Genomic DNA, 27,959 nt, shown 5'->3' on the forward strand with positions numbered 1-27,959 from the left:
TTTTGACATGTGATGTGAATCACCTGAATGAGAATTGGGTAAGAATCAGATGAAGGGATGGAAGCTTGTTAGAATGCAGATACAAGAGAAATTAAAAAATAATAATACTATTAAAAAATATTAAAAAAGCAAGGAAACTCAGAAATGTATACATCAGGTTTTTCAAAAGAATCTGCATCCTCAAACTCCATTCTGTGGATATGTACTTAATAACTGAAATAAGGATAGGCAAGTAAAATTTAGCTCTGCTTTCAGATCGTACTTGAGAGTTGTGAAAGCATTTAATTGAAATAAGTAGGCTTTTTATTTTCCACATGTGAGAGATGTATAGTTTACCATTAACATAGGCAATTAACATAGGTGTCCTCTGTTCATACAGCCCCAGATGCTGTTGACCTTCCTTGCAGTCCAGGAGTGCTGCTGGCTCATGCCCAGCTCACTATCACCACCCCAGGGCATTTATGCAGATCTCCTCCCCAGCCAAGAAGGCCATCCAAAGCCCATATTGCTCTGGGGGGGGGTCTCTCCTCCCCAGCTGCAAAACTTGTTTTTTCTTGTTGAATTTCACCAGGTACCTGCTGGCCCACCCCTCCAGCCTGTGAAGCCTGGGCAGCTGTGTGCCCACAGGGTTATCTATTGTTCCCCCAAATTTAATGCCATCTGAAAACCTGGTGAGACCACACTCCATTGCCTGTTCCAGATCACTTATAGAGACGTTAAACAGAACCTATCTGGTTGTCCATCCATCCAGGCTGTGTTGTCTTAACATGGACATGTGAATAGTATGGGAGACGGCGTCTTGCTACAAAGTAAATGACATCCACACCTCTCCTCATTCACCACTGCCCTGTGCAGTTACAAGGGTATCCAGGTTTTCCTTCAGTCAAACTCTCTAGAGGGATCATTTACAGGAATTCCTCTGCTGCTTCTGGAAAAGTTAGTCAGAGGTCAAATTGGAGTTGTTAAACTGCTGAAGTTATGTACAACCAACTCACAACTCCTAAGTGATGCTGGGAAGATCCAATAAGAATCAAATACAAAAGAATATATACAAAATATAGCCCAGAGGATCTTTCTTCCCAAAATACATTTTGGATAAAGGTTGTGTTCAAATATGAAAGAGCTGAAAATAAATTTTCTGGGATTTAGTTAGGGCTTGTCTGTAATGCAACAGGATGAACTGCAGGTGTATACAAAGTGGCTGCTCAAAGGACTCCAGGCAGTTTTGGTTCTTGAGCCACCTTGCAAACTTTAGCGGAACATATCTTTAGACATTTATAAGACAGCATAAGATGCTTTTATCTTCTTAAATGCATACTGACACTTTATATTTTCTTCTAGTTGTGCAGATTTCATAGTAGTTTGTCTTAAACGTGCTGTTATATCTATGGAATTTTCTCAGTAAGGTTGGTTTGCCATATATTTAATTCATGTTTGCAGTTTGAAAACATAGGATAACTTCAGGTTGGCATCCTTTAGAGATCATACTAATTATATTATTAATGACTTAGAGTTAAGTCAATATTGCTTTAGAAACTATTCTGTGGAGTCCATAACCCTGCAGCATCATATTTAAAGAGGAAAAAAATGCAATATACCTAATGTAATTATCAGTAAAAATCCTTTATGTATTGCCTGCTTTACCAGCTATAAGGTTGTGGTACTACGGGAGCCCTGGGGAACTGTGGATAATTGAATGGTCAAAATGTTTCTGATCTTGGGTAAGCTGTTAATTTATTATCATAAATTAATTTATTAAACACTTTAGCAGTTGTTTAATGAGCTGTCTAAAGAAGAGAGATGAATGCCACCAGCAGCAAAATATTAATAAATCCTATGTACAGAAAGGATTTTACACTATTACTGAGTTCTTCCTCTTCTAGGTAAGGGTTTTCATTTTCTTATGTGAATTTCTTTCACTGCAAACTTCCTTTCAATCACAGAACATGAACAGTATTTAAACCACAAATAGAAACAGGACATTAAGTTTTATGCATCGATATGACAGGACTTTTACTGTGTTTTCATACTGTAGTTTTTGGCATTAACCGGATCAGGTATATCAGCACAGTGGATATGTTGCAAAATGCAGATTTACAACTGTTTAAAAATGTAGGAAAAACCCAGGATCCTTACAGAAACCTTTGTCTGAACTTATTTATATCCAGACAGAGGAAGCAGGTTTGCCAGACACTGAGAGCTGCAGACACAGGATTTGCCAGACAGATGCAGAATAGAGGTCTATTATCCTGTTCCACCTGTTTAAAGAAAAGATGAAGGAAAACAGGAGAAGACAGTGTTTTTTATTGAAAAGAATATATTATTTCCTAGTAGTCTAATGCTTCCTTCTATCCCCACAAACATTCTGGTTCAAAAAGGTTGAGCTGTTGTATGCTGATGATAGTGGAACGTTCATATATGGGGTTTAAAAGTTGAGAAGGAACCTGTGATCTTTGAGAAGATCCTACACCTGAAATTTAACCTGTAACTATAGCTACAGAAGGTTGGATCATTTTGATGGAAAACACTTTGTGCTTTGGTGTATGAGAACATCTCCAGCAAAATTTCTCGTTATATTTTTGTTCTACTATAGCTCACGTCATTATTATATTTTTACGGGTTTGATCCTTTTCTGGAACCTGACTGTTCTATTAGCAACAGCAATAACTTGCAGCAGGAGGCTCCATAATTTAATTGCTGTTGGGTGAAAAGGTTTTTCTGTTACCAGATTGATTTTTCAGCCTTTCATTTTTATACAATTCCCTTGTGTTCTTCTGTCATGAAAAAAGGTACTTAGCAAAACCCCATATAATATCACTGAACTATTCATCGCATTTGCTTTCATTGTGTCATATTTCTGCTTGTCTCTTCTAGACGAAAATTATCCCAGTTTTTCCATTTTTTTTTTTTTATTCAGTGACTATGTTTCTCTTTACACAACCTCTTTGTTTAGTGGTGTTTCTTGAGGTATGTGTGGTGGTTTTACTTGGGTGAGCAGCTGAGCTCCGTCACTCCTGCTCTTTCATCCCCCCTCCTCAAAGGGAAAGAGGGAGAAAATACAAGACAAAAAGCTCAAGGGTTGAGATAAGGACAGGGAGATCACTCAACAATTATTGTGATGGGCAAAACAGACTTAGAGTAGGGGGATTGGTAAAATTCATTGCATATTACTAACAAGCTAGAGAAGTGAGAAAAAAAAGGAAAGAAACCAAAAACACCCTCTCCCCATCCACTCTCTTCTACCTCTTCCCCCCAAGCAAAGCAGCGCATGGGAATAGGGGAATGGAGGCTGCAGTCAGTCCCTAACACTTTGTCTCCACTGCTCCTTCACAGTCACTCTCCGCCCCTGCTCCACAAGGAGCTCATCAAGAACTGCTCCCACACGGCTCTGTATCACGGGGTCTATCCATCTCCCAGAAGCAAACTGCTCCAGCATGGGTCCCCCATGGGCAGCAGCTCCAGCCTGGGGCCTGCTCCTGCGGGGGCTCTCCATGGGCTGCAGCGTGGAGATCTGCTCCATGTGGGACCCATGGGCTGCAGGGGCCAGCCTGCTCCACCAGGGGCCTCTCCACAGCCTGCAGGGGAACTGCTGCTGTGTTCCTGGAGCACCTCCTGCCCTCCTGCTGCACTGACCTTGGGGTCTGCAGGGCTGTTTCCCTCACGTTTTCTCACTCCTCTCTCTCAGCTGCTGTTATGCTTTTTTTTTTTTTTTTTTTTTTTTTTTTTTTTTTTTTCCCCCTTTGCTAAATACGCTCTCACAGAGGCACAAACAGCATTGCTTATTGGCCTGGCTCTGGCCAGTAGCGGACCTTTTATCTAATGTGAAACGGTTTCTGAATTCTCACAGTAGCCACACCTATGTCCCTCCCCTCCCTCCCCCCACTACCAAACCTTGCCATGTAAACCCGCTGCAGTATGATAACCAGAGAAATTAATATGGTAATTGCCTTTCACCTTCATTTGTAAGAAAACAAGCATGATATACAGCAGTGAAAACTCAAGCTCAATTAAAGAAACTTACATGTGTGGTTCCAGATATATATCATGGCAAGCAGATCTGAAATGACAGGAAAAGAGAGCATGTTTGGATAGAATTTGTGAGATGGTGGAATCAAAATCTGTATACCAAGCCTTTGTATTCTCAGATATAATATGTTTTTACTATTGTCATGGTTTAGGCAAGGATAGAATTAATTTTCTCTGTAGAACCTATTATGGTGTTCTGTTTTGGATTTTTGATTAAATGTATGTATCTATTTATAAGATGGAAGCCTATTATTTATCTAGTTAAATTGTTTTATTTCTGAAGAAATTTAAGGAACAATTTATTTTTTCCATTTGTTTGTCCAATCCATGCCAGTTTCAGTTTTGCTCCTCGGTCTGTTTTAGTTTATTCATATCAGCCTAGTTTTAATATGGTTATGCAGTTACTTAAATATTAACAGAATAAAAGAAATGAAAGACAGTCATATTAATTTGAAATCCATTGCCTGATAAATTAATTGGTGCAGTGTTACAATATTTAAATTGTTACAGCATTAACCCTAGATTAAAACATATTTTTTAATGAAAGTTGATTTATGCATATCTATACATGAATAACAAAGTTATTTTTTAATAACACAAATGATGTAAAAATATCTGAAATCCTGTTTAATCATACATATAGTTCTGTCTTACATAGTAATACAGAGTGCATCTGCATGCATTTCTGCATATCCTTTTCTTGCTAGAGTAGAATATGTCTCTGAATCATTTTCAGGTCTAGTTATATTGATATGTGATTGAGATTTTTCAAGGTTAGAAGCGAAAAACATTTTTTTCAAACATCTTTATTTACATAAGCATGTGGATAAAATATGTGCGATTTATAAAATGTTTTCTATTTGTCTACATCATTGTAAGTGAACTGTTATCAAACCCAAACCTCTAGACCTGAAAATGTGTCCAATCCTTCCCAGACAAAGCAAGCAAGCTCTCACAGCCAAATTGCAATGTTCTGGTAGTACTTAGCAGACAACATATAACCCAATAACCACTTCTGAGAAGTGGTTTGAGAAAGAGAAGCATATTATGACTTTAGTCATAAGGCTGTATCCATTCTACTTCAGTCAAAACTAGCAATTTTTTGCTAACAGTGAGTAAAAGAAGGCCACGACCATTCTGCCCCTCATGTTAAAAGTTTACTTCTGACATAGATTTGAATTTTTGACGTAGCATTATAACATCATAGGTGATCAGAGAGTTATTTGAATTCTAAAAAAATGAATTATGAGAGTTAGATGAATTTATATTTATCTGAAAGACTTTGAAATTCACAGGTAACAGAAATCTGAGGGAATGGATGCAATGTTAAGTGACTCAGGGAACTGGTAATGTAGCACAGCAATACTGCTTTAACTACTTTAACAACTGCTTTAGAAAACTGTTTTAAATAATGGTTAGTGTGAAGATAAACTATGTCAGTGAAGATGTACTAAATCAAGGCATAGGTGGAGAGGTTTGATGATGTATTATATAATATAAAAAATGTTCTGTTAGGCAGCTGATAATATTCTGTATAATATTGCTTGTAATGATAAAATATGAGCCTCTGTAGATCACAGTCATGTGGGAACAACAACTGATCTAATACTTGAGATGACAGTGATATTATCTCTGTGTGTACCAGATGGAACATGTTGAACATTTGGAGCAAGGTCAGGAGTCTTGGTAGTGAAAATGTTAGGTCAGCAATAACAGTTGTAGGATTCACTATCCTTTTTTACAGCTTCATTAAGTACTACATATGCAGTAATTGCAACATGTAAGGCTTCTATCCCATTTGTAATTCTGACTCCAATATTTTCAGTGCATTTTTTTTAGTTGTAAAAATATGATTTTGTAAAAAACAGAAAAATTTATTGGATTTCAAAATTTATTTATTTATGTAGGCAGATATTTTTCAAAAAGAGAAATCTTCAAAGTAATATTGTTCCTGACTCAAATTATTTTGATACTACACAATTGCTTGCAAACAGAGAAGGATTTGTGGGTGATATGAATGTTTGACGCCATCTACTAAGTAATAGCCTTTTCAATTCTTGGAAAAGTAAGGAGAGGGTTAAACAGAACTGCCACCATGGACTTCCAGAGGGCAGCCTTTGGCCTGTTTAGGAGACTGTTTGGCAGAGTCCCTTGGACGCGGCTAGCAAATGTGATGCCCATCTACAAGAAGGGCCGGAGGGCAGACCCGGGGAACTATAGGCCTGTCAGTTTGACCTCAGTGCCAGGGAAGCTCATGGAGCAGATTATCTTGAGAGTCATCACGCGGCACTTGAAGGGCAAGCAGGCGATCAGGTCCAGTCAGCATGGGCTTATGAAAGGCAGGTCCTGCTTGACGAACCTGATCTTCTTCTATGACAAAGTGATGCACTGGGTGGATGAGGGAAAGGCTGTGGATGTGGTCTACCTTGACTTCAGCAAGGCTTTTGACACCGTTTCCCACAGTATTCTCCTCAAGAAACTGGCTGCTCTTGTCTTGGACTGGCGCACAGTTCGTTGGGTTAGAAACTGGCTGGATAGCCGGGCCCAAAGAGTCGTGGTAAATGGAGTCAAGTCCAGTTGGAGGCTGGTTACTAGTGGCGTTCCTCAGGGCTCGGTGCTGGGGCCGGTCCTCTTTAATATCTTCATCGATGATCTGGATGAGGGCATTGAGTGCACCCTCAGTAAGTTTGCAGATGACACCAAGTTAGGTGCTTGTGTTGATCTGCTCGAGGGTAGGAAGGCTCTGCAGGAGGATGTGGATAGGCTGGACCAATGGGCTGAGGTCAACTGCATGAAGTTCAACAAGGCCAAGTGCCGGGTCCTGCACCTGGGGCGCAATAACCCCAAGCAGAGCTACAGGCTGGGAGATGAGTGGTTGGAGAGCTGCCAAGCAGAGAAGGACCTGGGAGTGATGGTGGACAGTCGGCTGAATATGAGCCAGCAGTGTGCTCAGGTGGCCAAGAAGGCCAACAGCATCCTGGCTTGCATAAGAAGCAGTGTGGCCAGCAGGTCTAGGGAAGTGATTGTCCCCCTGTACTCGGCTCTGGTGAGGCTGCACCTCGAGTTCTGTGTTCAGTTTTGGTCCCCTCACTACAAGAAGGACATCGAGGTGCTCGAAAGAGTCCAGAGAAGGGCGACTAAGCTGGTAAGGGGCCTGGAGAACAAGTCCTACGAGGAGCGGCTGAGGGAGCTGGGCTTGTTCAGCCTGGAGAAAAGGAGGCTCAGGGGTGACCTTATCGCTCTCTACAGGTACCGTAAAGGCTGTAGCGAGGTGGGGGGTGGTCTGTTCTCCAACATGCCTGGTGACAGGACAAGGGGGAATGGGCTTAAGTTGTGCCAGGGGAGTTTTGGGTTGGATCTTAGGAAGAACTTCTTTACCGAAAGGGTTGTTAGGCATTGGAATGTGCTGCCTGGGGAAGTGGTGGAGTCACCGTCCCTGGAGGTCTTTAAAAGACGTTTAGATATAGAGCTTAGGGATATGGTTTAGTGGGGACTGTTAGTATTAGGTCAGAGGTTGGACTCGATGATCTTGAGGTCTCTTCCAACCTAAAAATTCTGTGATTCTGTGATTCTGTGAATCCAGGAAGGCTGGACACTCTTCAGGAAGGGAATCTTAAAGGTGCAGGAGCAGGCTGTCCGTTTGTGCCCAAAATTGAGCTGGCAGGGAAGAAGACTGGCCTGGCTGAACAGAATTACAAAGATGAGGCTATGCAAGGAGAAAATTGGAAGGGCCGAAGGTTCATCTGGATATTGCTGTTCAAGACAATAAAAATGCTTCTATAAACACATTAGTTAAAATAAATAATTAAATAAGAGGACTAAGGAGAATCTGTGTCCTTTATTGGATGTGGGAGGAAACAGTGACAAGAGATGAGGAAAAGGCTGAGGTACTTAATGCCTTCTTTGCCTCAGTTGTTAGTGGCAAGACCAGTTGTTCCCAGAGTACCCAGTCCCCAGAGCTGATAGAGAGGGACAGGGAGCAGAATGAAACCCCCGTAATCCAAGAGGAAATGGTTAGCAACCTGCTACACAAATCTTGTGGGGTCAGATGGGATCCATGCGAGGGAGCTAGCAGAAGTGCTCAGCAAGGTGCTTTCAATCATTCATCGGCAGCCCTGGCTAAATGGGGAGGTCCCAGTTGACTGGAGGCTAGCAGATGTGATGCTCATATCCAAGAAGGGCTGGAAGGATGATCTGGGAAACTACAGGCCTGTCAGTCTGACCTCAGTGTGGGGGAAGGTCATAGAGTAGATCATCTTGAATGCTGTCATGCAGCATGTACAGGACGACCAGGTGATCAGGCCCTATCAGCACGTTATTTTGAAAGGCCAATCCTTCTTGACTAACTTCATCTCCTTCTATGACAAGGTGACCTGCCTAGTGGATGAGGGAAAGGCTGTGGATGTCTGCATAGACTTAGTAAAACTTTTGACGCTGTTTCCCACAGCTTTCTCCTGGAGAAACTGGCTGCTCAAGACTTGGATGGGAGTACAATTCCCTGGGTAAAGTACTGACTGGGTGGCTGGGCCAGAAGCATTGTGGTAAATGGAGTTAAATCCATTTGGTGGCCAAATGTGGTGCCCCCCAGGGCTCGGTATTGGCACCAGTTCTCTTTAATATCTTTGTTCTGGACAAGGGGATCAAGTGCACCCTTGGTAAGTTTGCAGACTATACCAAGTTAGGTGGGAGTGCTTAAAGTCTTCTTAAAGGCTATACAGAGGGATCTGGATAGGCTAGATTCACAGGATGAGGCCAACTTCATGAAGTTCAACAAAGGCTAAGTGCCAGGTCCTATGCTTGGATCACAACAACCCCATGCAGGCTTGGGGAACAGTGGCTGGAACGCTGCCTGGCGGAAAGGGACCTGGGGTTATAGCTGAATATGAGCCAGCAGTGTGTTCAGGTGGCCAAGAAGGCCAACAGCATCCTGTCTGGTATGAGAAAGTGTGGCCAGCAGATCTAGGGAAGTTATTGTCCCCCTATACTCGGCTCTGATGAGACTGCACCTCGAATACTGTGTTCAGATTTGGGTCCTCCCCTACAGGAAGGATATTAAGGTTCTAGAGCATGTCCAAAGAAGGTCAACAAAACTGGTGAAGGGTCTAGAGAACAAGCCTTATGAGGAGTGGATGAGGGAGCTGTGACTATTTAGCCTACAGAAAAGGAGGCCTTATCACGTTCTATAACTACCTCAAAGGAGGTTTTAACAAGGAGGGGGTTAGTCTCTTCTCCCAAGCAACAAGTGATAGAACAAGAGGAAATAGCCTCATTTTCAGGGGGAGATTTAGGTTGTATATTAGAAAAAATTTCTTCAGTGAAAGGGCTATGAAGTATTGGAACAGGCTGCCCAGGGAAGTGGATGATCCCTGAAAATATTTAAAAGATGTGGTGCTTAGTTGCATGGTTTAGTGGTATACTTTGCAGTACTAAGTTAATGCTTGGACTTGATGATCTTAGAGGTCTTTTCCAACCTAAATGATTCTATGATTCTATTCTTTTATTACATAATTGCTGCATTATGAAACCATCAGGATCTTCACGTAAAACAGAAGTTGGATTCTATTGTCCATGGTGTGGGCTTAAAATACATTTTGGAATGTTCAGTTTTATGAAAATGTAACATTTTGACTAGATCTACTGGGATTTATACACCATGGTTCATTATAAGCACTGTGTGATTACAATGTTTTCCTAATGGTGGATGAGTCTACTTTTGTCAGTCTTTAATTACTTTGCTCGCATTTGTAGAAAAAATACACATTAAAAATAGCAACAACAATAAAACAAAACAACAACAACAACAACAATCTGCAACAAACCTTTATAATGATGTATCCTATTTAGCTCAGGAAGTGATTCTCTCATGTATGTTTCCTCTGAGAAGCATTTGATTCACAGTGAAATGAGTAACTTTAAGCTATTAATGTCAACAACATTAACTATTCTCAGTTTGATTAGTGAAGCTCTGTGTGATGCTCCCACCTAGATCTAGGAATATACTTAGGCTGGGCCACAGGGAAGAAAATTTGCATGAAAGTAAAAATTTATTTTTTTTCCCCCTAAAATTACATTTACATTTTTCTATTGCATTGCCTTCAGAGTTTATTTTCCAGGCTTTTAATATTTTCAAGGACTTTTTTTTTTTGTTTGTTTGTTTATAAAACAAGATTTTTTGTTGTTATTGATAATAAATTGACTGTTACCCAAAGCTCTGAGTTTAGAATTGTTCTTTATAAGGAAAAAAAATATCTTTATTCAGTGCTGTTAGCATCTTCAGAAACCCCAATGTGTGTACAGAACAGTTATAATGGGATGACACCTACATCCGATTTTGTCTGGCATCTCTATTACAGTGTGTCACTTGTGACATCTGTTTGATCATACAGACCTACACGTGTACCAACAATGTGGATGAAGACAAAAGGTTTTGGATTTAGATATAATTTATCTTCACAGACAGACTCAGCTCACTATGTGGATGTCATAGAACAGATTACAATTGTAATAAAAAATGAAATGAGAATAAGACTAGTACACAGGGTTTTTTTTTGTACTGAAAACAATATTTCAGAAGCTTTGAAGTTTTCTACCTTGTTACCCTCTGACCTGATCACTCTAAACCTACCTCCATTTTTCAAAACCAGTTCTGGGCCTGGACAGCCACATTTTTAAAGGCATAGATAGTGTACGTTTTTAAAGATGCAAAAAAGCGTTCTATAAAAATGGTATTTATACGTATTTTAATTTTATTGATCTTACCCTTTCACAGTGCCAGACCTCTTGAAAAACCTTGCTTGAATTAGGCATACAAGGAGAAGGGAAGGAGAGTGCAAATAACTCTTATAGACAGAATTAGCAGTTTCAGTTTTCCTGTGTCCCTGCATGACAATATCCTTGGGATGATCCAATGCTCCAACTGAAGCATAAGTGCCAGTTCTCCATCCTGACATGTATATGGTTATTTTTCTTCTTCTGTATTATGTATTTTTTTCTTAACACGAGTTGACATATTTATAAAAGGAAACAGCCCTCTGGATAAACTACTAGCCAGAGAAGGTGAATGTGAGTGTCTGTGGCCAAGTCCCTTCCCTCAAGCCTCTTATCTTGCCAAAAAACAACACAGCCCAAATGTGAAAGCATCCTGACTTGCCCTTCAGAATGCTTTTACAACCTTCATCAGTCTTTTATCCTCAGACTCTCTTACATTATCACTGAGGTAAAAGACAGAACTGTCTGAAAGAACATTTCAATTTCTTTCAGGCATTTTGCCACAAAGCTGAATTCAGAAGCCCAAGATGCCGGGGCTATCCATACATAATATGAGGAGACTCAAGTGCCTAAGAATGAAACTGGCAGTTGATAGCAAATGTTAACTAGTTATTAGAAAATGCTGAAGTGCTAAGGCATGGCCTTAGCCCAACCATGCAAGCATTTAGGAGCATAACTCATAATCAAGAGAGACTCACAGCTGCCAAACCCATTCTACAGCTGAGCATTAAAATTTAGTCAGACATTATTAAAAAAAAAGGCATGAAAAGGAAGAATATGCTTACCTTGAAAAGAATCTCCCAGCTGATAGATTACCCAGGAACCAGAGCAACCAGAGAGCTGTAGGCTCAAATTCTGGATAGGAATGAGAGATTGACACAAGTGATTTTTCTCTACTTTCCTTTTCTAGGAAAGGAAAGTACATGTCCAGTTTGCTGTTTTTTGACCTCACCCCACTGAGTCATCTCCCAGATGAAGACAGCTTTGGCTAAAAATATCACTGTCACAAGTAGAAAAGTAACAATTCTCTCTGGGTTTTTCAGACAGTAATGTAAGCTCTTGATTATTATCTAATTAGGGAAAAAGATGGAAGCAAAAAAGTAGTCAGCATAGATTACGTTTGATGTGCTAAAATTATTCCTGAACTGAACTACAGGTTTGTGTTCAACACCAAAACACTACTGAAGCCTGGATTCTGATTTTATAATCTCCTTGTAGCAGCTGCCACTCAGTCTTTCAAATCACACACATCTTTGATGTCAGGTTATTGTTCCATTAAGGTGCAGCTCACTGCTTCTTTCAACTCAATCTCTTTTAATCTTGCAAATCAAATAAAGCTCAGTAATGCAGATAATATGTCAAAAATATCCTTACCTCATTGACATTCCCAGTGGAAGTCTACTTTTGAAATCATTTCTCAGCTAAGTTCAGATATGTTCTGCAAACCATGAAACATCATTGAGAAGTGCTTAGTGCACATCAATAAAAGGAAAAAGATATCTAACAGGTATCATAATAACAGTTAACTGCAGGGTTTTTGTGCAGAAGAATTTATATGTGCATAAAAATAAAGTCAGATTTCATGTGCATGCTATTATTGTTAAATACCATTTTATAAAAATACTATCAGATTGTATTTCTGGTGATATATCAGTGGGCAGAATAATAATTGACTAGGAGAGTTCTGATAGTAAAGTAAATGGGTGTTGCAAGTCTTTAAACACTGTAAACTGTTATGAAATTATTCATAGAGGTAAATATTTTCTTTGTCGGTTTGAAGACATGAAAAACTGCCACATTGATGTAACAATATATGTATATTTGAGGTTCCAGAAGTTTCTTCTGATGTGCTTCTATGAAGCAAGATTTACATAGGAGGGACATGACAGCCTCTAACTCATATGGAGGTGTCTGAGCTTAGTGGGGCAGGAAACAGGTGAACACTAGAGAGCTTTGCTGCAGTACTGAAGTGGAGCTATTACATTGTGTTCTGAAATATTCATGGCACGTTTATATATTTAAAATAACATTAAATACAGTAGGTGAATATATATAAAAGTCATATAGAAAGTGACACTCGGAATGCTTTCCTGATATAATTGCTATTTATAGGAACCTATATTTATCGGTTATTTATTGATAGGAGGAAAAGTGGCTTTAGTAGATATAAGGCTACACCTATTCCTTGTGCAATGTCAGCATCAGCTGAATAAAAGCATCACATAATCATGTGTGTGGACAATGGAATTACAGAATGGATGGATTGGAAAGGGCCTTAAATATTATCTAATTCCCCTGTCACGGACAGGTACACCTTCCACTAGACCGTGTTACTCAAAGCCCCATCCAGCCTGGCCTTCAACACCTCCAGGGATGGAGTATCCACAGCTTCTCTGAGCAACCTGTTCCAGTGCCTCCCCACCCTCTGAGAAAAGAATGTATTCCAAATATCTAAGTTAAATCTACTCTCTTCTGGTTTAAAGACATTCCCCCTTGTCCTATCACTAGACTCCCTGACAAAGAGTCCTTCCCCAGCTTTCCTGTAGGCCCCCTTTAAGTACTGGAATGCCACTAAAAAGGTCTCCCTGGAGCCTTCTCTTCTCCAGGTTTGACATCCCCAACCCCTCAGCCTCTATTCACAGGAGAAGTGCTCCAGCCACTTCATAATTTGCATGGCCCTCCTCTGGACTCGTTCTAGTACGTTCATGCCCTTCTTGTACTAGGGACCCTAGAACTGAATGCAGTAAAGTATGTTAGGGAAGACTCATCTGCATCCTCATACTACCTTGATCACTACATGTAAGTTTTCATAGCCTTTATGGTTATAAGACTACCCTTTCTCTTTGGGAGAAAAATACATGTACATTTGTGTTGCATTCTTAAAAGTTTTGTGGAAAACAGGAAGAAAATAAGACTGTGAACAATAGAAGTTGGAGAAAGAAAAGACTCAGTAAACCATTTAAGCCATCTTCTTAATAGTTTGGAGTTACTAACAACAGTATATTCCTTAGCATTTAGTCCTGCCTAATCCATTGTTGAGTTTGGCATGTCATTTACTCTAGGAAAGCAATCAACAGCTTGCCCTTTCTCACTTCTAGAAGTCATTTTCTTGAGATTAGATAGGATTTTCAGGGAATCAAAAGGAACCAGACATCTATCAGTCTTTTTCCATAAATTGCCTTTCAGAAACACCTACACTAATTTTTTGTTTTCTTCATGTAACTGCACGCTTTTCACACAGCTTCTGTTATATGTGCTGTTCTTGCTGTTAGCTCTTTTTGGTTGATCAGAAATACCAGCCAGTAACAGCACATTCTAATCAACCACTGGCAACAACTGGTAGCAGTGACCCTAAAAAAACATATATTTAAGTTTCTTTATATATATATACTTTTGGAAAGGTGAAATCAATTGACAGTGTGCTTCAGAAAAATCAAAAGGAGGAGCAGCTTCGCAGCCCCTCCATGAGCACCCCAAAGCCCCCTGGGGGGCTCAAGCCCCTCACACTGCCCAGCCTTGCCAGGGTCCTGCTCCCAAGGCAAAGCTCCAGTCCCCAGCACAACAGCACCTAGGTCCAAGTCCCATGCTGGGCTGAGTACCTGACCCTCATCTCCTCATGCCCCACACTAAGAAACCCAGCAATGTCCACAGCTGTCCTTAAATAATTACTGGGCCCACCTGGCCCCACCCAGTGGCCTGCAGCTGGGCTAATTTTAAAGGTTAATTAATTGCTAATTAAGCAATGGTGGCTGGTGCTGCCCCTGGATTGGCCTGCCCTTAGGCTGGCTGTGGGGGTGTGCTGCCTGAACGACAAAAGAAGTCATGTTTAGGAACCTGAACATGCTGTTGCATAGCAGACTCCTTAATTTTTCTTAAACCTTCTTAAATGGCAGTTCCAGTTAACAACAACCATGAATCTCAGAAATTCTTTGAAACTGTAGGAGTGTTGAAATTCATGACCCATGACTGTGAGATTGAAAAAGATTCTTACCAATTAGGAATTACTCAGTTCTCTTTGATGTCTTCAAAACCTTTTTTTTTTTTTTTTTTTTTTTTTTTTGTATGTGTGCACAAATCATGTAATTTATGAACTTATAACATTTTTGATGATTAGGGTTGAAAATCACAGGACTGAAAAAATTATTACTGAAGCATTTGTATTCTCAAATAGGTGTTAAAAGGCCTAAAAACATACTCGAGGAATTTATGACCAGTTGTACAGGTGTTAACTTGACCACAGTGTATGTCGGTATAACTCTAGCTTTCATTTTTTTTATTCTTCTTATTCTCTTTTCCATTATTTTAAAAAATATTTATTTATTTCCTAATTACGTCCAGATCTCAGTTATTAATTTTCTTGCATTTGGCTTTGAAAATTATCATTGTATTTTTTGTTACTAAAATATTTTTTTATGTGGATTTTTTTTTCTTATGCCATTATCAATAACTAATGAGCTTGAATTCCCCTCTCTCTCCCCCCAAAAGCATCTCAAAACTAAAATACAGTCTGCAGAAAAACAATTTACAATTTAGAATATATTTCTAAAAAGTGCGTTTACTAACAAGAGAGCAGACTTCTGTGAAACACAGGTATATTGCCCATATGGAAAGAATAAAAATTATTAGTTAACACATCTGGGCAAATACTGCAAGAAATTCCTGTTTGTCCAGTTGCCACTTTTGTTTTGACTGTAGTAAATTTCCCTTTACGGACATTTTCTACAAGACAGATTGAAATGAATTGTTATTGTAAATATTGCAAAAACTTAATTTAAATGTATATGAATTGGCATATAGTTCATAGAATTGTGAACATTTACCATCAAAATTCTTTAAGTTATATAAGTAACTGAGAAAAGCTACTGAGGCCGTCTTTTGCAATTTTGGATATATCAAACTTAGTGATGAGAAAAAAAATGTTTAAATAAATGTCCGACTCAATCTGGGCTATAGACATTTTTAAGCAGAAAGAGGATTAAGATTGCTCATATATATTATTCATAACATTTTTTTCCTGTTCTGATGATCAGTCAGTGCTTAAAGATTAGAAGAAAGATTAATGAAATCAAAAAGCATTCCAGTAACAGTTCTTTAGAAAAATTAACCTGATCTGTAAAAGTCTGAAGAGCTTTATGGAAAGTTTCTGATCTACTTGCCTTGATTGTGAAATCTCAACGTTAAAAAAAAGAGGCAAGCAAAATACAAATAATACTAAATACTGCAAATGAAGCTTGGATATATACAGATATTCAAGTTTTCCCCCATCGTGATGAGGAATACCAATCACTATGCAAAGATGGACTGTAATCTGAGGATCACCTTAATTGCTATTACACTTGCATCAATAGACACAGATGTTACCTGTGAGGATAGTGGCTGGGGGTATAATTTTTCCACATAAAACAAAAAAGAATTTTTCTTTGTATCTATGTGAGATATCAAGATATAGGATTGCATCATTGGAATTTAAATGTGTTCAATTATTTTGAGAAAAATTACTGTAACAGTATATAAAGTAGTTATTGTGTTAGAAACCTCTTGCATGTTTATTGTGTGCTTATCGCAGAATGGTTGAGGTCGGAAGGGACCTGGTCCAATCCAAAGCCAGACTAGTGGTATATCTATATTTGGGTTGGGGGCACTGAAAGTTGACTAGAAGTTTTCCATGATGTTTTCCAGCACAATCTTTTCAGTTTTTGTGAATCATGGCATTTCTGATACACTTTGGAAAGGAAATGTTAAGAGAATAATAGATGGGTTGTACATAATACTGATGACATTACCATCATACTATTTGTGGACAGAGATGATATTCCATTGATGAAATGGAACATGGATATTTTTTGTAATTAGTATTTAAGAAAATTATTGATTTATTGATTAATACTACTTGAAACACTGAATATTGAAGACAATCGGTTTTCCCTGAGTTTCTGTAGTACCTGGCACAACGATAAACACTGAGACTTTCAGGTGCACTACTGGAAAGTGAATAATTAATAACGTCAGCTCTGAAAAACATTTGAAGAAGATGAGATTTGGTGTGAGCAGTGCAATTGCTATGACTTACATGCAAATTCTTCCAATTATATCAACGGTTATTGACGATTTGCTGTTCTAATTTCACTTCATTTTCAGCAGTGAAGCTCTGACTGAGTAGATTTCTGTTATTTTAACCAGATTTTTTTTTTTTTCTCTCTGTGTATCGTTTTTCTGATTCCCTGAAAAGATATTTTGTTGAGTGGTCTGTTTAGTCAAATTCATGTTGTAATTGCTGTGGAAATTAACTGTTCTCTTTCTTTTACATGTTATAGATTTTTCTAGATCTCCAAATGGCAGACTATCTTGTTTTCATTCATTCCAAGAAAGAATCATAGGATATCCTGAGCTGGAAAGGACCCACAAGGATAATCAAGTCCAACTCCTAGCTCCACACAGGGTCACACAAAAACCAGACCCTATGTCTGAGAGCTTGTCCAAATGCTTTAAGCCAATCCCAAAGGAGCCAGCGTGCAGACACCCACTCCTAAAACTCATCAGTCAGCACACCTCACAGCCAGCCTGGGGGCAACCCAGCTGTACTAACCACTACTGCTTAATTAGCAATTACACCTTTAAATTAGTCCAGCTGCAGGCCACTGGGCAGGGCCAGGTGGGCCCAGTAAGTATTTAAGGGCAGGTGTGGGCATTGCTGGGGGTTTCTCTGTGGGAGCATGAGAAGGGGAGGACTAGGTCTGTGTGGGGATTTGGTTCCAGGTGTTGCTGTACTAGGGACTGGAGTTTTGTCTTGGGAGTAGGTACCTGGTGAGGTTGGAGGCCAGGCAGCATAGGGAGCTCAAGGTAAGGAACAGGGGGCTTTGGGGTGCTTGTGGATGAGCTGTGGGGCCAGGTACTGCCTCCTGTGGCCAGGCCTTGGCCTCTCACCACACTCCTCATTTAGATTTTTCTAAAGCATACTGTCTATTGCTTCCACTCTACCCCTGCTGTGTACCATTTCCAATAGTCTGTCTGACCTTATTGATCCTTACTGTAAACCTATATAGGCAGTCCACGCCCAGTGAGTGTGTTAGTGAGAATGATACCAGTCCTGTTACTGTTCTCTGAGGGCAAGAGAAAAGTCTAAAAACCACATGGAGATTCATGAGGGATCAGGGTTTTCTGCCCTCAACACCAGTGCACTTTCATGGTCCCTTTGCACAATGGGTTGCTGGAGGATTGTGCCCAATTGACAAAGCCCGGCTATGAGAACATGATGTTACTACATACAGATCAACTCTTTTTGATACATTTTCCTCTGGGGAATGAGTATGGCTATTTCAAGAGCTAGTATTTCAAGAGGGCACGCAAAGGTTGCTTTCAGCTGAGATGCTGTAATTCATAAGCAATAGATTTCAAGGACAGAAGGAGCTGTTATGGACTTTGTAGTCTTTGCAAGACTAGCCAGGCATTTTTTTTTCAGTATTCTCTGTAAGTTGAAGGAGTGCGTTGAAGCACAGCATATGTTTTAAGAGAATATCCAATCTTAAATTCAGGATTTCTAATGATAGAGAAATCACTTCATCTGGCAGATCATTCTGGGTGTGAATTACTTCCACTCCTGAAACTATACAAAGCTTTTTGTTTGTAGTGTGAATTGTACAAATACATCTAGCCACTTGATCTGTTCTTTTGCTTTACTCCAACCAATGGGGTGACTGTTACATCTGCGCTTATCCAAATATAGTTCTCTTTCTTTAAAATTTGTTCTTATTAGGCAAATGTCACGTCATACATGTATACTAAGAAGTGTAGCTGTTGTGGAATAGTCCATTTTTATTTGGTTTGACTACAAGACCTCATACAGACCAGTTAATTATGTAGGTACTGACTGTCAGCCTAATCAGCTGACTTTGTGAAGTCATCTAAGTTTCTGTATAAACCTATGGAATTCCCAATATTCCAAGCCTTTCTTTTGTAGGTGGTCATTAGACAATGTTTAATAACATTGCTTTAACACTGCTTTTGTTTCCATTTTGAACATTAATTAAATGGCACATGTTAATATTTTCAATACTCCTTCTCGGTTTTGATGAACCAAACAGAAATGTCTGGATAATTTTGACATAATCAGTGAAGAGATTGCTCTTTCAGTAATTGTCATGGAAGATTTTAGAAATCAAACTACCTACCTCAATTTTATGCAAGCAGGTGTCACTGACAGTGATTTGGACATGGCCTGTCCTATTACTTAAATGAGAAACACACTACATGTAGCAGGTCATTTTATGTTACCTCTGTCACTGCTGAGAATTCAAGGTCTTCAAGGGTCTGTAAATGAGTGTCCAAAAAAGCTTACTAGTCATTAGTGTTGAGTTGTGATGAGGAGAACATTTAATATTATCAATGTGTTGATAATACAATGAATGTTGCATGCACAGATTTGAATAAAGTAAAATCTTCTTTTTTCCCAGATGGGAAAAATGCTGAAGAAAGTATAAGTTAAAATGTTGAATATCTTATAAGTTTCCACAACATCTTTAAGGTCAAATTAAACACACAGTGATTCATATCTCATCTGAACTTCAAATACTTTGGACTCACTTCTTAAAGGAGTCTAGTGCTTTGTGGTATTGAGTAACTTTTCTAGCCTTAGCTTATTTTGTGTACATTGTATCTCAGGGCACAATGTAGACTAGCGTAATATACATTTAAAAAAAAAAATACAGTAGTGCTGTGGGAAGTGTGCATCTCATTGTTGTATTTAACTTTTTAAAAAGTCTGCTATACATCTAATTTTATGCATTTAAGCAGAAAACTGTTACTGTGGAAACGGCTATTATGTCATTCTTTACAAAGAGGAGATAGGGCGTTCTCTCTCTAATACATCATAAGAGAACTCCAGTTTTGCAAAATTGTTACATATCCTGGATTCTGGCTTTCAAACTTTCTTTCATGTACATTTCTGATTTTTTTTTTTTATTGAGCATTTCAACAAATAAAATTCTCACTGAAGCTGGATTAAAGTTTAAAGTTCACTGGATTTTTATCTGATTTTTCTCCCTTTTAAAAATGTCTATTTCAAGCAACTAAAATAGAAGAAATTGCATTTCAATTGAATTCTATTTTTTTCCTGTTTAATGATTTTTCCTCTGTGCGTATTTTTTTCTTATCAAAATAATTATTACTTTATTCAAAGAGTACTTATTCTCAAAAAGGCCTTCAGATCTGATTTATTCTTAAGTATCCAAACATTACAATGGGATTTGAACAGGGACCTGAAGAAAACAAACAGGGATATTGAAGAAAAGGAACAGGCTGACAGAACCAAAACAGGAATGAATCTGGACAGGCTAGCAGAACAGGGATCAGGACAGGAACAGGGATGTTGACTGCCTCATGAAGATAGGTTTGGCCAAACTTGGCAAACTGCTCAAAGAAGCTTGTAGTGAAAGTTGTTGGAAATAGGTGCACCTGAGCTGGAAGGAAGCTCAAGCTGAGAGAAGCACATTTCCCCTCAAATGTACTACTCTCTTCTCTGAGATTCTAGGGAATTTCTTGCAAGAAGAGAAAGATACATTCATGTGCCTGTTAATTATTATATACTAATTTTATAATGGCCCAAGCATTTTAACTAGGTAAATCACCTTGCAAATTCGTATTAAAATAATGTCAAGAGGTATGAAAAACATTTTAATAACATCTGGGACATAAGGTGATGACCAAAGATATTTTGTATAATATAAATCTTTCTCTTAATATTATGATATTAATATACATGTATAGTATATGTAAATATTTTCTTGCATTACTTTTCCACTGCAAGTGACAGTTTATTAGCTTCTTTCCATCCAAGTAATTTCACACAACTTCTATTTTAAATGTATTATAACAGTTGCAAGTAAGAGTGTGATCGGGTGTGTATGGACTGGGGGCCAAAGAATCAGGGATACCCTCAAGAGTTTATTGATGCTTTTCAATGAAGAATGAAAAGATTAATGGTGATGTCAAGAAGGCTGTCACTGAACGTGGATGAAAAATGACCTGAGTGATATTTGGTGCTCAGCCTGCTTTTCAGTGTTTCTCTAGGAAGTCAGCCCTCCCATTAATATGATTTAGTTAAAACTTAATCTGAGCCCTTAAGATATTCATCAAAAAGGAAATGTACAAATAAAGACCTGTTACAATTAACAGACTACAACTAATGCATTTGCTAGGAGTTGAGCTATCTATTTAAGCCCATGGGAGAAAACAAAGGATATTCTAATGCAGGTTTTGCAGTTTCAGACTGAATTATACAAAGCATATCTTTAAAATAAGATATGATTAGATCAATATTTGGCTGAGAAAAGAAATGCATTTGCTGCATTATTGGTTTGGAAAATGATCTGATATTGGAAGTTCTTGACCACCCTACAGATAGGTGAAAGCAAGCCTGTAGAAGACACGAGATTATTCTACAGTCAAGAATTAACTGAGTTTGTAGTCAAGGAGGCAAAAGAGAAAAGATACAGATGTGTATAACCTTTTCCTCCAGAATGGCAGTGCTCAGGTTGGCATGGATTGTTCACGTGCTGTGAAGGACAGCAGATGTCCTTCACAGGTCTTTCACCTTCTGTCTTAGTCTCGCTTACCTCATTAACTGTCTTATAACTGTCTTGAGCCTTTTTTTTTTTTTTTTTTTTTTGAGAGAGAGCTCAATAATAAATAATGTCTTTTAAGTCAATGTTAGTATTTTCACTAAGTTCAAGAGGCACAGAGCTTCTTCCTAATACTATAAATGTTTCAGTCTTGAGTTAATGATTGAGAGTGATAGAAAATTTACCCTGTCTCACAAGAAGTATCAGTAATTAATTTACCCTTAAAATTTTTTAAAAAGTGTGCCCTATGTTGAGATTTTTCTCCTTCTACTTTTAGTCACTGTACTGTGCTTTTCCTCTATAGTTTGAGGTGTTCATGTTCAGCTGGTTTGGAATTCTCTCACTGCTTCAATTTCTTTTGTAAAGATGAATTTATTGAGCTTACATTACTTACATTACTTATTCTCTGAACCCACTCCTGTTTCTCAATATTCATTTTTACAGTAAATAAATAAGGACTAGGCAGAGTGGAATCTGTCTGGTAATATTGTGCATCTTTGAGCTGAAAGCTGATGTAGGTGCTTTAAGTTCAACAAGGTTATATAGCATTATTTCTCTCCTTCCAAGGAGATTGGATTGGTAGCCTCAATCAAAGCCACCTTTATGTACAGAAGTGAGAACTGTAAAATCATCAGCAAGACAAAACACCTTTTCCCATTTAAACCCATAACAAAATCTAACTCAGTTATCTGTTCTTCTTGAACACTGTCTAAAACAACATTAAATGCAGAGCAGATGTGAGAAAGCATGGAATATTTATTAGATTTAGCTAAGTAGTGTGAGAATCTAATTTTAAAAAATTGACATTTCCTTGAAAATAAACTTTTGAAATGCTTTTCTAAAATCTAAGTGCCTGCAAAATGGGGTATCTGCACTGTACACAATTTTAATGAGTTGTAGAGCCTACGAAAGAATGAGGACTGAATTACTTGAACATACAGTGCAAGCAAGACAAGTGAATGGATTGTCCAAGAGGTATCATTTAAGTATTCCAGTACAGTATCTACCTGCCACAATTGCAGACTTAGAGCACCAACTAAGCAGCAGTTGTTGCAACTAGTTGCTGCATTTGCACATGTAACTGTGACATGCCTATAAGTACTCTGCAGCATTTTGCTTTTGATATCCTGCTAAGTATTCAGTATGTGACTGAAATACTGGAACATGCTTAGTTTCTAAACAGTTATTACTAAGATGATAAAAAGATGCATATATTAAGCTTTTCAAAGTTAATGCCAGATAACTTAAAAATCAGCTTACTGTGAGAAAATTATGTATAGTAATAGTATATTACAATATGTTAATAAAATGCAATAACTGGCAACCATAGATTTTTACAATGATTAATAATATATTTTACCAATCCAACAAAATGAGATTATTCAATAAATTAAAACATTATTTCTAAGAGATCCACTTAAAATTACATATCTCAAAGTTTGGATTATGCATAACTCAATTACCTCATATTTACCTCACATATTTGCAGTTTTGAATCAGTTTTTCTCATAAATGTCAGCCTTACTCCTTGCTGTATTGTGAAACTAAATAAAAGTCTGTATTTGAGATCTCTGAAAATGAATAAGTATAAAATAATAGAAAAACACATCTATTATTTATCATTTTTGATTAGAAGGCAATACTAGGCACAGGTAGCTATAATGATCTTGCATCCAAGATTAAAGTTTTAAAAATTTTATTTGGAGGTTTTGAGTTTATCTTATATGTAATTGATGCAGAAGCCTTCTTTATGAATAATGCCACCAAATCCATGCTTGTATAGTGCAGTACTTTTCTTTTGAACCAAAGATTTGGTATACCATAAATTTTTGTTATTGATCTTTAGCTTTTGAATGGCGTTTTAATGAAGAGTTGTGCAAATATGCTTATCTTTATGCGTACCTAAGTGACCTTCAGTAAGGCCCTGATTCAACAAAGCACATGCTTAATTTTAAGCATCTAAGTTCTCCTGTGAAATGCAAAATAAGCCATGTGCTTTGCTTAACCTTGAAGATGGCCTACCAAATCTTTCTTTTTGCTAGAAAATAATCTAACAGTTGAAAGAAGCTTAGTTAAACAAAACAGTTTAACATCCTCTTGCTTATAGATAGCATTTTGTTAGTCAGTAGTGATATCTAGGATCATTTTCTCTTTCCTGAACAGTGCGGAGAAACTTAAGTTTTCCCTTCCAGCACCAGAAGCTAGTAAAAGCTGATAGTACTGCCGAAAGAAGCAGTTTGTCCCTTTTTGTCTCCTATGGCTGGTTTCTTCTTAGTGTAATGCCTGGTGGCACAATCCAGCTGGTCACCTACTGAATTACCTCTAACATCAGCTTTCAACATCTCTCATTTTCCAAGAAGATCTTGTTACAAAGCTGTACAAAAACATATCACCTTAAACTTTTCAAAGAAGACCTTCGTCACAGCAGGTGCTCTGACATCAAAGCAACAGCCTTTCTAGGAGAACAGTGAAAGTGTATTCCTTAATAGTGTCATCTCTAGAGACATCTGTATGTGCATTTCTATGCCTATTTTTTCCCTCCCCTCCTCCCCTTCTTATTTGCCTTTTTGTTTTAACTACAAGTTCTGATACTCAAAGATGAAAAGAGAAAGGTCAGAGAAATGCCTGAGGTAAGATACAAGATATATCATTTAGCAGCTTTCTGGTGAATTGAAGCTGAGGAAAACTTCTCTTGATTTTTATTAGATTCTCTATTGCAAAAATTCTTGCTTACCTGGTCTGGATGGCTCTTCAGGTACTTTTTGTGTTCTTTTGAAAATGCCCACAAAATTTCTTAACTGGTTTGTCGAGCTGCATATAGGCATAATTAACCACACAAATCAAATTTTTTTAAGAATAATGGGTTCATTTCAAGACTCACAAACTGAGGGGGGGGGGGACGGGGAATGGGGGGGAGGGGGGAAGAAAACATAGATATTAGGGAATACAAATTTTATTTTAGAAAGGGAAATTTAAAAGCTGGTGTTTCCCAAAGTTAACAGACAACTTGAATATATATTTTTCATTATGGAAGCTTTGATTTTGCCATTTATGAGACTTAGCCTATGTCCAAAATTAGCATTTTACATTGTATAAACAGTTCTATTTACATTATTGCTGAGAAGAGATTTGTTAGACATCTCTCATGCTTCAAGTGGATTTGTATTAAATCCAAAATTTAATTGCAAACTACGTTGGTATATATTGAGTCTTTCTTATGTCTGTCACTTAGAGGGGAAACCTACTGTAATAATAATTAACTTAGTAATGGCCTAACAGCCCTTATGCCTCCATCACACCATCTCAGAATGCCAGCTTCAGACCTTGCTGTACTTCCTTCAGATTTGTTTTTCTCTTCTGGGTGATAGAAGCTGTGGACAACTGGTAAGAAGTCAACCTTTTGGGATATTGTATCATTCCAAAACACTGGCTTTCAAGCAAGTGCAATGCCTGCTGTCTGAACTTGGGTAGAAGAGAGAGATTACTGACCCACAAAAACAAACAAAAAACAACCAACCAAAAAAAAAACAACAAAACAACGAAACAAAAGAACAACAAAAACCAAACAACTTAAGATTTAAGACTAAGTTTTTTAGGATTAAACTCAGGATAGATTTCGATTTATTGAAGGTGGTGTTGGCTCAGATGTGGGTGCAGATACTCTTGCCCTGTAAAGGGCATTGAGAAAACAAGGCAATCAAGAGTAGAACATCTGGCTTTTGGTTCTACCTATAAGAATGCATTGGAAAGCTCAGAAATAAATATTTTATTCCTTTTCCTTTCTATTTTAAGTAGGCTATTTCATAAAAAAAAAAAAAAAGTCATCCTGAAAATCAAAGTTAAAAGCAGAGAACAGATTATGGAAACCTAGTATGATGAAGAAATGGAGAACAAATCAGTCACAGGTCTTGTAGGAAATGCTCTGGTTATACAAGAGTATTTTAAGTTATGCATCAAACCAGTGTACATCTTACTGTTGCTAGACTTCTCATTGACTCAGGTCTGTGCACATGTTTCTGGCTGAGCTATAGAGAAGGAACAGAGGAACATGTTTAATATATTGTAAATGTCACCACATGTTTTGAAATGCATGATGTCTACTAATGATGAATGTTGAATAGGTACATAGGTCAAGACTGACACAAATATCATTGATAATATACAGTTGTAGAGAGGAGCAAGGCAGGCTGGATTGACTAGAGAGAATGTTAGATGTTGTTGAGGGTAACAGGCCATCTGGAGATTCAGTGTGACCAATATGGAAAAGGCAGGATTGCATTCCTCCACTATTGCTCTATTTAATTCATATAACCAAATCTTGGGTTATTTGCTTTGGAGCAGTACTCTAACTGTTTTGAAATACATGTTTGAATGTCTGAGTCTCAGTTTTACATGTGGTGCCTCGTGTTTTCTGTTTTAGAAGATTTTTTTCTCATCTTTCAGATTTGCCAGAGATTATCATCATGCACAGCAACAACAATAAATGATACTTGCTATTGCAGGATGGGATTAAATTTTTTTAAAAATAAATTGTATATGCATAATTTGCAAAAGAAGCTGAGAATAGGCACTGTATGAAGTGTCAATACCAATCCTCTAAACAGCGTAGTCTCTGAAATCTTGAGTTTTGGCTGTTGTGTCGTATTTAGCTTCAAGTTAAAAAAAAAACAAAACATGTGAGCTTGTCAACTCTTTTTGTCCAAAGCTTTCTTCTTTCTTTATTTTTTTTTGCTATTTCTTTCTGTCAAGGCTGCATATATCTTTACATTACTCTGTTTTCTTGTTTGAAACCTTCCTCTTAAATCACACTACAAAAGAAGATATTTACTCCCTGCCACTGTTTCATATTGCATAACAAGAAAATACTATTGGCTAGATCTCAAGAAGTTTACAATAAGAGGCTATTTGAAAACTAAAGTTCTGCAATTTTATTCCAGCCAGAGATGATGAAAATAATCTCTGTTAATAATCTGATGGAAAGGGAAAGGTAGAAGTTTCCCAGAGCTTAAATGATAGAGCACCTTTGTAGTGATTCAAAATACTTTGCCTATAGAGGATTGCTCTAGTAAGCAAAGGCATAAGGCCAAACTTGGACTCATGTATTTAGCTAGGTAGTATTAAAAAAAACAGTTATTTTACTGAATGTTGGTAATAATGTTTACAGTGGAGAAATGAATATTAGAAAGTTTCATCTCAAAATCTATTGTAAAAGAAATAATGAGCTAAAGGAAACATAGTTTCTTTTAGAAAATACAAATCCTCAAACTACAAAAACTCCTGCGGAATGAATTTTAATCAGTAGTGTTTGATAGTAGAGCTAGAATTTAATACAATTTTCAATTTTTCTGCACAAATACATTTTTCTGTTATTATTTTAAAGTATTTATACAATATTTAATAATATATGAACACGGACCCTACTTAAAATACTGATGGCATTTCTCCAGAATTTCAAAGCTATGTTTTGTGTTTTAAAACTTACTTGATTTTGCAGAGATTGTATCTAGGCAGCAATTTGTTCTGTCTTTATTCAATTTATACATTTGTGCTTTAAACAAATAATATAATAGTAAGTCATTTATTTTGTTGCTAGTGATTTCTGCTATGTGGAATATGGCTTCAGTAATTATGGTCCTTTTGTCTGATAGAATTAGTAAGAAGAAAGTTAGTGTTAAATGAGATAAAAATGATAAAATATTTATCAAGGGGAAACAAATGTATGTGATTAGTACTTATCCTCCAGGACTGTAGAATACTGTAATAACAAAAAAGGAAAACAAGCTTTGTTTTCAAGCACTCATAACATTTATTACGGCTGTATTGAAGCTTTATTCACTGTTACAAGCCAGTAATCTGATCCAGAGTTTCTAATATAATATATGACCAGTAAAGGTTTATCATAAATGTTAAAACAAAAGACTTTTTTTCTATAGGCATGTAGTTAACAGTAAGTGTTGAAGGCTGGTAAAATATATTTTAAATTATTCAACAATTTTCCTGTTAGAAAGATATAGTTAAAATAGATTTATTGAAGATATTAATATCTGCCAGGACATAAAGATTTGTATTCCTGATTAATCTCATGCTGCTTTTCCAGACCATGTTGCTTTTTTGTCCCTTTTCCAAGTCAATTGCTTGCAAGCAAATGAGTATGTAAACATCAAAATCAGGTAAATAGCGAAAAGCACAACTCACCCACTGATCTCAGTTAGATGAGCTGCTCTGCCTCCTGGAGTCCTCTTATATTTTCTGGCACAAATATTTGTCTCTTTTTAATTACCCCCCAAAAAAACAACAACATTAAAAACAGAAGCCAGATTCAAAAGCTTTCTTCAGGTACAATACTTTCACTGTGCAGCAAATGTTTACATCTCATCTCATTAGATCAAGATCCATATTTTCCTCCTGCCTAATACTGTTGTATGGCTCTTCATCATTGTCCCTGTGTAGATCAACATGTCAGTCAGCTGAAAGTGTGCATTGCATTGATAATAATATGCTGATTTATGATCCTTGTAATATGAATAGTCACCTAAAATAAATGTGGGC

General features: G+C 37.6%; 2 long non-coding RNA genes across 5 annotated transcripts in view; one reads left to right on the forward strand and one right to left on the reverse strand.

Moving 5' to 3' along the window:
* Positions 1-168: 168 nt before the first annotated feature.
* On the reverse strand, positions 169-27,863 carry LOC110354334 (uncharacterized). The gene is made up of 6 exons (XR_002406141.4): positions 27,606-27,863; positions 24,145-24,221; positions 12,169-12,232; positions 11,580-11,649; positions 4,022-4,057; positions 169-2,258 (listed from the first exon to the last, which is right to left on the reverse strand). It is a non-coding gene; the product is annotated as an uncharacterized lncRNA (long non-coding RNA).
* The window catches only part of LOC110351669 (uncharacterized), a 49,417-nt gene continuing 38,957 nt past the window's right edge, over positions 17,500-27,959 (forward strand). For all 4 annotated transcript variants that reach the window (XR_011808450.1, XR_011808451.1, XR_003496516.3 and 1 more), the window contains exon 1: positions 17,500-17,634. This is a non-coding gene — a long non-coding RNA (uncharacterized lncRNA). The remainder of the gene's footprint in view (positions 17,635-27,959) is intronic.

The sequence above is a fragment of the Anas platyrhynchos genome, chromosome 3 (assembly GCF_047663525.1).
Source record: "Anas platyrhynchos isolate ZD024472 breed Pekin duck chromosome 3, IASCAAS_PekinDuck_T2T, whole genome shotgun sequence".
NCBI lineage: Eukaryota > Metazoa > Chordata > Aves > Anseriformes > Anatidae > Anas > Anas platyrhynchos.